At 45.8% G+C, this 14,434-nt stretch overlaps 1 protein-coding gene across 9 annotated transcripts in view; it reads left to right on the forward strand.

Annotated features, from left to right (window-relative positions):
* The window catches only part of LOC118511590 (flocculation protein FLO11), a 60,017-nt gene that overhangs the window by 13,594 nt on the left and 31,989 nt on the right, over positions 1-14,434 (forward strand). For 2 of the 9 annotated variants that reach the window (XM_036054840.1, XM_036054847.1), the window contains exons 1-2: positions 2,898-3,011; positions 6,133-6,459. The exons of 2 other annotated variants lie outside the window; for them this stretch is intronic. The gene's annotated coding sequence lies outside the window, so the exon portion shown is untranslated. Of the gene's footprint in view, positions 1-2,896; positions 3,047-3,082; positions 3,247-6,132; positions 6,460-14,434 lie in introns of those variants that run through there. 5 more of the 9 variants (XM_036054848.1, XM_036054849.1, XM_036054842.1 and 2 more) reach the window with 5 other exon arrangements.

The following is a 14,434-nucleotide window of genomic DNA, read 5'->3' on the forward strand; positions in this document are numbered from 1 at the left end:
GTCGGCTCTTTTTTTTTTTGGATCGTTCCTACTGTTTTGCATAACTGTGAAGCAATCTCCATTTAGTAGCATATTTAACATTCTCTTTGCGCGATAATACACTTGTTGGCTTTTGAAGAAGCTTCTGTTATTTTATTCATCATACTATGCACAGAAGTCCTGTACGTACTTTAAACGTATGTTTTGCGCTTTCTGACATGAAGGGTTTTTAAAAGATCTCCATCGGTGATTTTTCTGGTTCTGGTCTTGGTAGAGAGTTCGTACAACGTACGTTCGCCCCAAAGTCTGGTCGAGTTGTAGAGTTGATAGAGCACGTTATTGTAGCACCAGATAATATACATGGGCTCTCACGTCCATACGTGGTCTAAAGTCAGCTTAAAGCTAGGACTCAAGCTTCAGAAAAATATATTTTATTCTCAGACTGGCCCGTCGAGATAGATTTGCTGCTAATCCCAAAAGTATCTTGAGGCTCACTCCCATAGCAGATTGGCAACCAGTTTGCTAGCATGCGCATTCTTCTCGCCATTACTGTTGTTGTTTATGGGGAACTCTTGACCTAAGATCGATAAACGTTCTGTGAACCGGTAGGTTAAAGCACCTCTGAGATTTCGCCACAACCTACCTAGCCGTTACATCGGCGATCACAATAAATGGCAGTTCTAGCTGCCGGGCAAAACCAATGCACCCTACCGAATCCCTCTTGTTGGTGGCTTTGCAAAGAATTGGTACACTTACCGGAATTGGTGGTGAAATCAAATGTATGCTACCGGGGCATGGTGATGCTGATCAGCCTTACGCTACAGTGATTTTCGCGTTAGCTTCTCCCAGACAGAGAGGAGGGAGGTCGTGTTGAACTGTATATGTTACTGTGTCCGCGTGTCGCTGCAGTTCTGTGTGACGAAGAAAATCGTGGAGCATGAATGCTTAGATGTGGCGGATAGAGTATGCATAAAACTGTGCATGTGCACACAGAAGAGCGTTGGCAGTGACTGAGAGTATGGGGTTATCTTCCAAATTCGTCGTTCGATCGAAATCGTTTGTGGGTCGTGCATTAAATTGAGTGGTAAAATAAAGAAAACCAAGGGCTTTAGTCAGTCGCACCGAGAATGCATAACGTCGAAGTCTGTCAGTTTCGGAGTGCGGATGTTGCATTAGCCAAGCCAAGAGATTGGGGGCATCGTAGCGGAAGCGAGTAGTGGCGGAGTGTGTTGAGGTTGATTTTCGAGGGCACATGGCGCTGGGGCGAGAGTTCCTCGTCTTGGTTCAAGCAAACAGACGCGATTACTCCCGAGGCTATATGCTGTCCCTGTTGTCAGTCGTTCATTTCTACGTTCTTTGTGTCGGGGTTTTGCGACCCAAAGAACGAATTTAGCATTAGTTTTTTTTTGTGTTGGTCAGGGTGCGCGGTGATGATGGGTGCCCGTTGACGGTCAGCCCGACAACAAGCCGCCAATCTGTTCGCGGTTGGACGATCTTCTCTATCTGTGTTTGTGCCTCGTCGTGCCTCCAAAAATGTTCCGTCTCTCGGCGGGGCCCCTTGGTCAGTCTATCAGGCCTTCAAAATATTCCGGTCAAAGTCATCGAAGGAGGGGGGCGGTGGGAGGGGGGTACACGGCGAGATAAACGTACCGCTTATAACGGGGGTTTGTGGAAATTGGGGAATTTTAAACTCTGGAGCAGCCGGGCAGTTTGAGAAGTTCGCTCTCTGTTTGCTGATTGCTTTCTGGTGGTTTTTGATTCGGTATCGCTTCGCGTGTGGCGATCGTAAGACGAGGCTATGATAATGGTGGAGGGTGCTGGTAAGACTGCGTTTTGACCTGACGTGTGGCGTGTGTTATAGGAGATGGGAAAGAGGTGCGATTGGTGGAATCGTTGGAATGATATGGAGAGAATGCGCGCCGCCTCCAGGCACTAAAGTCGCTGGTAAATTTTGCGGTCCCCGGTGGATGCTTTCGTGTGGAGAAGAAAATCTACAGGATAAGTAGGTAGGGGAGATGATTTGGAATTAGGCGGCAGGATTAAAATTATTGGAGACTGGAGCATTGGTATTCAAACACGTGTCGACGGAGTTTTACTTTGGTGGGGAACATTATCAGGACAGTTACCATCGATAATGGCAATCTTTTCTCGTGTTAAGCCAGCCTTTAAATGCCTGGCTCTAATTGAAGTTCGGTTTCTGTGTATGCTTAACCCATATATCGTAATTTGAACCGGCACCACATGCAGTGCAAACATGTTATTCTGTTTGTGTTCTCGAAACAAGGTTCCTCCCAGTCCGCGTGACGAACGACATAGATGATTCATCTGTTATTTGTAGAACGGAGGCATTTATAGATTTCCAGCATTCGGTAGGCACTTGATCGCTGGGGTATGACTCATCGGAGGTAATAAAGTGCTCCCTGGAGTCTTGGCGAAATTTAGCATAAATGTTAAATTGGAGAAGCTTTTTGGGGCTCTTGTAGGAGGATGCCCGATTTCCCAGATTCGGTTTCATGCCGTTTCCCTCTAGCATTATTACTGTCGAAGAAGAATGTAGTCGTCCGGGGTATCGTTCAGTCAAAACGCTTGCACCCTCTCGCTCTGCCAGACTTGCACAGGATGTTGCGGGAAGGTGTTTTTTATGCTGCCACACAACACACCACCACGGAAAATGCGTGCGCTAGTGTGTGTGTTTATGCGTTCAATGTGCACACAGGTGAAGCAGATGGGTGCGCGCCTGTATGCGTGTGCATTTCTCTCCACTCGCGCACCAAGAGCGGCTTTGTACACGACGGAACAAAGAAGAAAGAAAATCGTGCTTCCGTCTCGCTCTCGCACTCGCACGATTGAATCGCGCTCTCCCCTTCTAGCGCACTGTGGCTTGCCGGCGCACAGCCTGGTAGCGTGTGTAGTGGTGGTTGTGAGTGATCTCGCTTTATACGCCGGAAAGTGCGGCTTCTCTTCTCTCTCTCATCTGACGCTTCTCTCATTCTGTGTTGGACGTTCGTGCTGTGAAGAGGCGTTTAATTCCCGTGAGTTTTGTTTGCCCTGGATGAGGAGGATATTGGTGTGTGCCGTTTTTTGCTACCGGGAGGATAATTTGTGCAGTGTTCTCTCGAAGATCAGCCATTTTCGACTCAACCCTCAGGAACAGTGATTCTGTGATTGTGACTGAAAAATAGTGTTCCAAGCGTGCAGCCAAACCCTTGATGGAAAGGGAGCCCCCAAGTGCACACCCGAAGGGCACGAAAAAAGGGAGCAAGCGAGGTGGGAAGGAGTGGTGTGGTGTGATGTGTCACCAGTGCGTGCATTGTGACTCTGGTGGCCCGTTTTGAAGGTTCTTCTCGCCCTACCTTCGCCCAACGTGAATCCCGCGGTGTTACTGTGAATCATGGATAACTCGATGAATTGGCTGTGAAGATTAGCAATCCGCGCGTTCCGTGTTTGCAGCAAATCAGTGACAAAGCGCCATAAGGCGGTTAACACCCATCCCATCTCCCTAGTCAAACACACGTATTGCCCCCGGCCGCAGGACGTTAGTTTCCGAACATGGAAGTGCACAAAACGTTAGACAATGAACCCAGCGCCATCAGCATCATCCCTTTGGGGGGAGGCTGTGGTGGTTTTCTCCCTGCAGAAATAGTGCCTGCGCTTCGCTGTTCGCTCCATCTCCTTTTCGCGCTAGCATCGACGACTAGCGTGCGCGGTACCCTGAGTTAGGGGGGTGGGGGATACCCATAGAAGGGAAAATTATCCCTGATCTTCTCAACAAGAAAACCAGTGTTTGAGCATTTTCCGAGCATAACCTTCTCGCACTCTCTGTCTCTCTCTCGCGCGCTCTCTCTGTCTCGATTTCTGTGGGTGGATTTTCTTGTGTTCGAGGAGGGAATTGATCCCTGGCACGGTCGAAACTACTTCCCCGCCCTGGACTAATGCACACCCAACCCGTTACCCTCGGCCAGGTCCGGATGATGGGTTCGGGCGGTGACGGTGGTGGTAAAGTTGCCCGGTTTTTGGAGCAGTGCCGATCTTCATCTTCTGCCTGCAGTTTTCCGCGTTTTTTTTACGGGGTGTGTTCGCTTTCCTCCAACGAGGTCAGTGTTCAATTTGACCGTTGCCTTTTTTATGATAGGCTTGAGGTGAGGCTGTCGATTTGAATTTTCTACACTTGACTTGGCAGGTGAGGCTTTACGCTCATTTGCCACCGGGCGGTTTTTTTTTTTGGTTCGTGTTCGTACTCTTTTTGTGTCGATTTAGCGAAGCCATCGGTGCTAGAGAAGCGTTAGATGTGTGTTTTATGTTATAACGCGCCATCCACACACATCCTCTCTGTGAGAAGCCGATCAAATTGCATGCACCGGATGAAAATTGGTACAAATTTTGGATATTACAATGGCTGGGGGAATTCTCAACGAAGATCTTCTGTCGATCGTTGCCGTGTTTCCGTGTACCTAGAATAAAATCTTCGAGATTGATCTGATTTTTGGTGAAGGGGCTACCTGGGAAAAGAAGCAGGATTAAAAATATTCCTCTTCACTCTAAACCCTTCAACACACAGACGCACACAGGCATAAGACGAGTTAATGCGCCTGAAACTAGTTTGGTTTGTACCCTTAAAGTGTTTCCGATAACTTTTTTGCCCAGGCAGGCTGGAGCGACACAGGGACACACATCTCATTCGTCGAGAGGTACCGACACTTCGTTTCTTCTAGCTGACAGGGGGTTTTGCCTGTGCAGATTTCTTTGCCCGTACGGTATTACCCCATAATATTCGCCATTAAGCCAGCCATTCATTCGCGCACGCTGGCTGTCCGTTGCCGAAGTCTTATCGCAGGTCCAAAAGGAGAAGAGCCGCACACCACGTCTCGATGGCACCGCGTTGTTGCGGCAGCTAGAAGAACGTTTTTACCGGTTTTCGTCCTGTGTTGCTACCACCACCACCGGCTTGTGTCGTGTCCTATTCAAGACGAATTCTGCTTCTGCCCACGTTAATCGTATATTCCTTTTTGAACTCCCGTTTCCCGTTTTCGTCAATTTCGTCCCGTCGATGTTGGTGCGTTGTTTGACACGGTGTGTGTGCGTGTGTACCTGCGCGTGCGTCTTCGCTACGCATCAGCTTGCTGTACAAAGGACAAGTGTGAAGGATGTTTCAGATACGCAAGACGGGTAAAGTCACAAAGTCTCTCTAACGTTCGGGAAACAACAAGCGGGCGAAAAGCTCAATGAAGAGGAGGTTCTTACTGCCGAGGTCTGTCGGATGCGAATTCTTTTCCATTAGAATCAAATCTCGCGGAACAACTACCGCGCTGCTGCACCCTTAGACATCGTCAATGAATCGACGAGTGTACGATAGCCAGAGCTTCCCAGACAAACACACACACACACACACGCTAAAGTGGACTGTACAATTTCACGACCTAACCTCTAACGAACGAAGACACCAAAGCAAACAGAGTAAAGGGGGAAGGTTTGCAATAAAATCACCACACACCAAGTTTTCCAGCATCATTTATCCACACGGCAAGAAGTGCACAGTACTATACACGGTGGGGCACGTTGAGTTTGTATATTGCAAACTCCGATAAAAAGCTGTTCATAGCAGTTTTTTTTTGCTCTCCTTCATGTGTGCCAATTCTTCTTCCTCCATCGAGTTCATCGTGTGAGGAAGACTGAAGCAGTTAGTTCAAGTTGAAGACCGGGGGTGTAGTACGCGGCTGATGCTGTGCATCTTGGCAAGAGTTGAAAGGAGAATGGGGCAGATGCTTTTTGAGCTGAGGTCCAACCAAACTTGCGTGGATGTAAGATATGGATCAACAAAACATTTTGCTGGAAGAAAAAGAATGAATGAAGGGAGAGAGAGAGAGAGAGAGAGAGAGAGAGAGAGAGAGATAGAGAGAAAAAAAAGGAGAAGCATAAAAAACAGGAAGTTATCGGTAGCTTAAAGAAACACGAGCGTTTAACGTTTGCTATCAAAAGTTGACAACTTTGTTACAGTTTTTTCGAAAAATAATGAGCTTAATGCAAAGCTTGCCCTCCCTCTCTTCTGCGGTCTGCTTGTCTGGTTTTTGTTTGAAGAAATTTGAATCCCTTGGTTTTTGGTTGCGTCGCCGGTCCCTTTAAAACGCTTTCCTTTCCTTTTGTTTCATGTGGCAGGAATTTGAAGCGACAGAGTTCTGAAGCCAAGTGTTTTTTTGTGTGTGTAGAAGTGCGTAAATCAATAGGTGATTATTAACAAAATTGTCAAAGTGATCAGAAGAGTGTTATCGAAAAGTTTGTTGTGACTACACAGTGTTGGTGGCGAGAGCTTGAATCGATTGCCGAGGCATCCAAAGAAGGTGGGCGCCGTGCTGTTAGGGAGAACACATTGGAGAAAGGCTCCGGCACAAGGTGCATTGTGGACACAGTAAAGAGAGTGTTGAGCAGAAAACTCCCTTTCGACGACAAGCAAACATCTTCAACGTGTGGCCTTTATTTTCCGAAGTAAGTAATTGTTTAAGCGCATAATGTATGAGTTATGTACGAAACGAGAATTCTACCCTTAAGATTTCCCCTAAAGGGTCAACCTGGTTTAAATCGGTTCGAATCTCAATTCGAGAAGAAGGGAGATTCTTTTAACACAGATCTTAAGTCATCTCTTCCCGCCTGTGGCTGTTAAGTAATGATGGCCTTTTCCTTGCTGTATCTCATGCTCTTAAGAGAGTAGGCGTGATGGAAATGCTTTTCGGGATGTCAACAGCATGCAACACGGTTTTAATAACAGGGAATATTCCGTGTTTCAAAATTTAAGAGTATTCCCACCCCAAACTCTTAGCTTAACACGGTTATTGCAATCAAAATTTCTTGCAAGCAGCGGAAAAGGAAATGAAAACCTGGAATACGATATTCAACATCGCTCGCCTGAGAACTGACTTTTCCGTTTGGCGTGACATGTCAAAACTTCTACCCACCAAACATATCATCTTACGTCCTCGCAACTCCTTATAACATGCATAGCACTTGGTATGCACATGGCATCGCTTTGCATGAGGATGTGTGGCTGTCTATCACAGCCCCCACAACACGACGATTTCGGGTTGTAGGTTCCGAATCCAACGAGACGCACGCGTAAAAGGTTTTTTTTATGTATATGTACTTCTCCACGAAGGCTTCTCTGACAAAATACACATCATGCTTCAAACTGGGTAATTATAGGTCATGTGTAGCAAAGATCGTTCCGCTTTTAAAACTCTGCTTACGCTTCTCGGCAAGGGTGGCGTAGTGGTGTGATATGATGGTGCTGGGAGGAAGTCGTGAAATGAAACGCACAATTTCAAACATAATTGGATTGATTCGGACGGCAGGATTGTGTGTGTGTGGCAATAGGTTTTGGTCTATGCTTCTTGCCTGCTTCCCTTTTGGCGGCACTATAACAGCTTTCTTAATTTTGCATTTGGCGAGCGAAATCTCATTGCACGTGTGAGCCCGCGCGCGCGCAATGTACAAAGAGTTCATTTATTTTGTTTTGTTAACCAAAAAACGCAACAAGCATTCCATTTGCTACGATCGAGAGTACGATCGGTATCCATTTTGCGAGTGTTTTTTTGTGTTGTGTTCCTTCAACAAGATCAACATGATTCACTTGACTGAGCTAAATGTTGCTTCGAAGATGGCAATATCGTCGAGGAGGGTTTCAAAGAAGAAAAGTTGACGAGATATAGGATTTTACACCACTCAGTGTGCGTTTCATTAGTCAGCAATACTGTACTTTATAAACCCCTTTTCTTCAACCCCTCAACAAGTAACTGTGTTTAAGGGACAAAGCCGCTCAAGACATCGCTTGCCGCTCCTCTCCTGCCCCCTGCTGTCTAACAAGCTGTTTTGTTTCACTTTTGTTGGATTTGGTTGGTGATTGGCGCTGGATTGTTGAGGTGGAAGGGTTTGTTGAGGGCGGGGTGGTAGAAATAAACAAATGAATCTTTTTTTTCTGCTTCTACTATTCCTAGTAGTGAAAAGGGTGGTTGGGTATAATGCCTGATGTTGCTGCTGCGGTGAACCAATGGTATGATGAAAAATTTCTACTCGACGGCATTCGCCAACCCCAGAGGATCGCTACACCGACAAAAAAAGTAGAAAAAATCAGTCATTTGAACGAACAACGTACAATAAACAGTTGTGTGTGTGTGTGTGTGTCCAGATGATGATGCAGATGGATAGTTCACCACTAACGATCATGGGAAATTCCTACGCTTTTGTTAGTAGAAGTTCACGCTGTATCTAACATTGCACAGGAGAAAGCTAGTATGTTTTGCTACAAAATATGCTCTACACAGAGAGTGTAACACACTTGAGTTGACGCTTACGTAAACCTCCAGCTTAATGTCATTAAAATGTACCAGATCTACACCCTTTAACACTCTCACCGTAACTACATTTAATATAGAACAGTCGGCTAAATGGTACCAATTTTCTGCTCATTGAGTATTCCAGGCTTTTGATATTGGGTCTTTCGATGCATTTGCACAGCTGAGAACCAAAGAGCCACTGGCTGGCCGGCTGGCTGGCTGCACAGGAACGGCGGTTGCCCAAGTTCTGGCGTACATTATGAAAATCTTAATGCTCTTCACCACCCCCCGAACACCCAACAAAAACACGTTGGCTGAATTTCTCCTCCTGGCGTGGGAAGAAATCCGCCATTCAGCAGCTGCTGCTGCTGCTGCTCGTAAGAAAACACGAAGCGGCGGTACTTATCTCCGGTCCCGGTAGCGGCTACCAAAGAGAGAGCTATGCTGGACCGACCCACCCGGGCGCACAACACACGCGACGTCGATGATGATGATGATGAAAAGATAAACGTTTTCAACACTCAGTATGCGGGGGAAAGAATCATCACAAAAGAAGAGGCTTAAGTGCAGCACAACTTCAACCACGACACGATGCGGTGTATTGCTGCCGTTGGTTGACGCTCTTGCTTGCCCGGAAAAATTGCCCTCAAGCGAGAAGCAGCAGCGTGTATGAAAGATGACTCCTTTTGTGGGCCTATCAGCGCCCATCATCGTGCACTGTGTTGCACTACTTAATTCAATTGTAATAGTTTAGTGGCCACTTTTGTTTGACGAGCTTCCTTAACCATGAGAGTGGGAGATAGTTTGAAGTTCAAGAGAAAGTGGCCTTTGTTGCGTGATTGCTTGTCGCGATGATGCTACGTCATCTTAACTGGACCTGGATGAGGATTATGTTAACGGCTGGGAAGAGATTGTAGAACCGAATTCAATTCGTAATTCAGTCTCTTGTTGTCCTAGCTAATTATATCTGCAAAAGTGCACCAAGAAACGCATTCCATACACGACGAACTTCGCTCAAGTGAATGTGATGCATCGTCATTTACAAAGTTAAACACCTCTTTTGCATGGACACTTGATACCGGAGCTACGGTTTCGAAGGCGACGTATTTCTCTGTTTGCCTAACACTTTCTGTACAGCAAAGGTGTGTCACCTACTCCCGAACGCATGACACATTCGAGATGCGAATTCGACGCCAGACAAAGGATCGTAATAAGCGCTCTGAAGTCAAGGTTACCGATCGTCTTCTGCCTGATCGATCCATCTTCCCCCTGCCTATGGACCACACTCACCCCCACTCTCTCTCCCACCCTATTCTTGTGCAAAGTTTTAGCGGAACAGGATCAAATACACAGCACGGCGACGACGAAGATGGCCTTAGACGGCCTGGGCCAGTCGGAGAGGACGGGTTTTCGAAGAGTTGCGATTTGCATAGCAAGCGGCTATCGGCGGCTAGGATCGTATTACTGGGGAGTTTCGATGGTGTCGGCGATCGTCCAACACACTCGCTCAATGTCAACTACTGGGCGTCGACCATCATGATCATCATCCCCGTGATGATTGCCATTGTTGTCCGCATGGAATGACAATCGACACGCATATATTGCAAGTACGATCGCGTGGAACGGGCTGTCCCTCGATTCCTTCACCACCCTTTCTTCGATGGCTCAATAATAGCGATCGTGTGCCGCACAGTTTGCTGTTTGGGTTTGGATGTCTTTCCAGCCGTACTTCGTACAAACAAAATCTGGCGAGACAGTATGGTGCGCGACAAATAGCAAATATTTTAACCCTTTGTTCGGCGGCTCTGGTTTGAGTTGGCGTTGCGAGGAAAGATTCACACATAACGGCTGGTATGGTGCAAAGCGTTATTATATTTCTTTTTTTTTTATTCCTGACACACTACAAATTCCATTCCTCCAACCAACCAAGTACTGCGGTCAGTGCGTTAATAACACGGCAAAAGTGCGATGATATCCCCGGTTGGCGGTTGGATTATTTGTTAGCGCATTCAAGACGCTTCAAGTGGATTGGATTCGTAGGGTATAGGTGTAAACAAGGGTGGTGGCCAGATTCGTAAGCAAAAAAAAAGCGTCACACCACCGCACCGATTGATTATTCATGGCCCGTGGAATGTCGTTCGCGGTGGAATGTTGTGGAGTTTAACGCGCATCCGATAGCGAAAGTGCTAGAATGTGTTTTAAAGTTTTCAAACGTACGCGGCTTTTGAGGTTGGTTGGATGGTGGGTTTATCATCAAGTGACGTGCGCTCTGCTGGACCTGCGAGGCCAACCCGACCGACCGACCGACCTGATGCGTAGTTTTTCCGTATTCCTGTTCCATCGCGAGCCGTCCCCTGCCTCTTCTCCTATTCCTCAGCAACCATGTCTGTCTATCATTCATTTTTAAAGGGTTTATCTCTGTTGAACCAGTTTGAGCAGCCCATGTTTGAAGGTCACACCTTGCGTTTGTTCATGCGCGAGGTGGTAAAAATCTGTCTGATGTTTTTTTTTTTTAATTTGTGGCCTTTTTGTTACGAGTCTCTGTGTGTGCCGGGCACGATAGGGTTTGTTTTGTGTTTTAGAGTTCATTTTGGGTGGAGTTTGCAACACTTTGAAATCATTCAAACGAGGGTTGGATTACTAGGGGTTAGAGTATAAAAAGGCGTTTAGAATAAATTTGACATGTTAAAAAACACTGTTCGTCATTTTAAACAGTTTAAATCCTTCTTCATTTACGTTACATGTGTCAGCAAGCATGGATGATTGGAACTCATCCGAATTGAGAAAGAGATTAACTTGCATCCTGATGATCGGCGCCGGTCATCAAAAAGGGAATATTATGTATGCTCTTTGAGGATAGTAAAAGCAATCAGGCATCAACAAGAGACTTGAATTTTTCTCAGATATCTCTGGGGGCCTCAAGACGATTTCAGGAGAATACGTAGAGTTGCTGTACACTTTCGTTAAGTTTTGTATAACAAAGGTTGATGGTATCGTAATTTATTTTACCCGTTTTCATTTTACCAACTCATTGGAACAGATACAACGAAGATGTTCTTTTCTCTAATGAATTTTATATTTTTTTCTCGAACACTCGGTGTAAGAGAACGTGTAAAGGTTCATCGAAGATTCAGTTGATCATTAGTCCAGACGCTAAGGAAATAGAAGATTATAGGGGCATATTATGAGATAGTTGATACACTTCTGTGGAACTCTGGAAACTCTGTAAACAAGTTCACATTGGTAAGGTTTGGGCGTATTTCATTTCCAGACGAAGGATCTGAGAGCGTTCCAGGCTGTTATAAATGGATGCACATAAACAGAGGAACGATTCGTTTATGTTTGTTTACGAAGTTGGCGTGGGCGAAGGGACTGACTGAAAATTTATTTGTATAACCTTAGGCCAATGTACTACGGACCTCTCGGGCAAAAGGGATATTCTGGGGAAATACTGCTAATGTGCCGCACAGTTGATCGAATGTATAGATTCGAAACGGAAGGGACCACTCTCGCCCGACTAGACCTATGTCATCGCCCAGCAAAACACTCACCCCCTAATGGTGCTCTGGCAGACAGCAATGCAGCGAGGATGGTTAGAAACCAATAGAGTTGTTAGTTGTAAAGCTCATGTGTGTGTAGATACTACTGACCACCGCATTACAGTATTATCCGATGGGTGTGCTTCTTTCCGATCACAACCTCATACTGTGCGCACCCAGCAACAAACAACCCCATACGTTTGACCGGGTTGTTGTTTTATGTGTTTTGTTTTTCCCCATCATCACGATACACACATACACGATGCAGCAGAGTCCCGACTGTGCGTGTATACATATCTATTTTATCTGGCTGAAAACATCTTTGGACTTCCGGTTTTCGGGTTCGCGCTCGGCCCGGACAACAAATAGCCTTGGAGCGGCGAGAATTATCTGGCAGCGGGCAGTAGCGCTAGGCTGGCTATAATAGATATTTCCTTCCTTACTTTGTTGCCGCGAGCTCTGCCTTGTCTGCTGCTTTTCATTCTTTATTTTGCTGATCAAGAGTAGAACGAAAAGGCCGTTCTTGTGCGCGTATTGTGGCTTTATTGGTGGCTGCAAACTCTCTTTCCAGACTGGTTGGTATGCTTCAGAACGCGGCCCCGCGTATATGCAGCCATTTTCGCTACGGTAATTTCCGCCTGTTGGTGGTGGTGAATTGTTAGATGCGTGCATACGAACATTTTCGGAGGTCGGTTAAAAGGCGTTGTTGATTATATTTATATAGATTCGGGTGAGTCCACGTGGCTCCGGCGGTTAATGGCCTTTTGCTTTTCGTTCTGGTTGAGAGCGCTCGCCAGTAGTTGGGTAGATCTCGCACATTCCACTCCCCACTATCACACCCCCACACGGGTTGTGGACTCGCCCGCTCTCTCCTTCCCTTTTCGAGCTGGCGCATTCTTTCCCGTCATCTGTGGTGAATAGCAGTTTTTCATCCTTCGCGCTTATGGCAGCAATTTTATTATCGGGATCATCGTGGGTTTTGTTGTACTGCTTTATTGCTGATGATATTCTATCTGCAACCTGCGAGGCACAGCATAGCCAATCCACCCAAAAAAAAGAAGAAACGAGTTGCGAATGTGTTAGATTGAGATGAGATTCATTTGAAATGTTGTGTTCTGGCTTTGTAACATGTTTCATAAAATTTTGGAAGTCATAAATTTACAGTTGCTTTGCCGAGTCTCGGTTTAACCAAAGGAGGTCTACTTCTGCTTCTTGGGCACTACAACCTCCAGAGGTCTCGGCCTGCCATTTCTGACTTTCTATGACTTTATTTTACCCGTAGCAAAGTAGCCAGCCCTGCGTACGGAGGCGGTCCAGATAGAATTTGAACCCCGGTCCTGCCGTTGGAAAACCAGCGCCGCTGTCGCCTAGGCCAGCGAACCACCCCAAGGAGGTATTCAAAGGTATAGAAATGTGGAATAGGAAAAGGCTGTTTTCTAACCCACGATTCTATCTTTGGTTAGTGAGAATTGCATTAGAACGTTCTTGAAATCACTTTTGGGAAATTCTTTTATACCATACAAATCCCGTATCATTCTTCCTCTTTGTGGAACATTATTTAAAAATCCACCAAAAGCGTCTGTTGCACACTTTCATCTTGCTGTCAGTGCATTAAAAAATTAAGCCTCAGTGGCATAACGACACACCAACATTCGTCTGCCTGCGTGTCCGCTGTGGGCGGTGGCAGTGAAAAGTTGTCGACATGATAATTTATGGTGGCCGATCGCTCGATCTGTTGATGAATTTAAAATTGAAAAGAACAACCATACACACAGGCACGAGGCCCTTTCTGCATCGCTTTGTTGCCCACGTCTTCGGTGGCGTTTTTCATTGCGGTGGAAAAAGGTTCTTTTACCTTCACCTTATTATCTTATTGTCTCGTTAAGTTTTTTCTTGATTCCTTCTTGATCCAGGGCGTTGAACATTGTATACTGTACAGAAAAAAAAATGGAAAGGAAGACAAAAACTGTGGTAGCTTTCCCTAAACCATCTCTTCTGCTGCTCGAGCCAGATGGAGCCTAGTTACATCCTACACGCGGCGTGGTGTTGTGCCACGCGAAGTGGTGTTCTTCTCGCCAGCGACAACTCGCTCAACACGGAAGACAATTATGAATAAAACATGGAGTTAAAAGCAATGTTGGTTAACCCTTGGCCACGTGCAACGGCATCATGATTGTATGACCGTACGGGTTTTTTTTCCTTGTGTTGAACACCTTTCTTCGTCGTCACGAGGGGTGCTTTTTTGTATTACTCAGGCTAAAATTTGCTTTGCTTAAGCAGGATGAGTCATGGTTGGCTAAAGATGCGTTTTTTTTACAGTTTATCCGGACCTGTGCTTTCCCTTTCTATAGTTGCTAACAATTGAAGATACTCATTTTGAACAAAACTGTTGGATAGTGGCAAGTAAGGAGAAGCGTGTTCAGAGACCCAATCTAATGTTTTAACATTCTTTGATAGCTAGCAATAGTTCTGGAATATTAAATATTTTAAATCCAAAATGTGTTAGTTGTATTTGTCTTCGATTGAATGTTATATTAGTGAGAATCGCCTATACTACCAGTTTTACTTTGATATAAATTGCTTCTGCTGAAGAAT

The sequence above is a fragment of the Anopheles stephensi genome, chromosome 3, assembly GCF_013141755.1.
Source record: "Anopheles stephensi strain Indian chromosome 3, UCI_ANSTEP_V1.0, whole genome shotgun sequence".
Classification (NCBI taxonomy): Eukaryota; Metazoa; Arthropoda; class Insecta; order Diptera; family Culicidae; genus Anopheles; species Anopheles stephensi.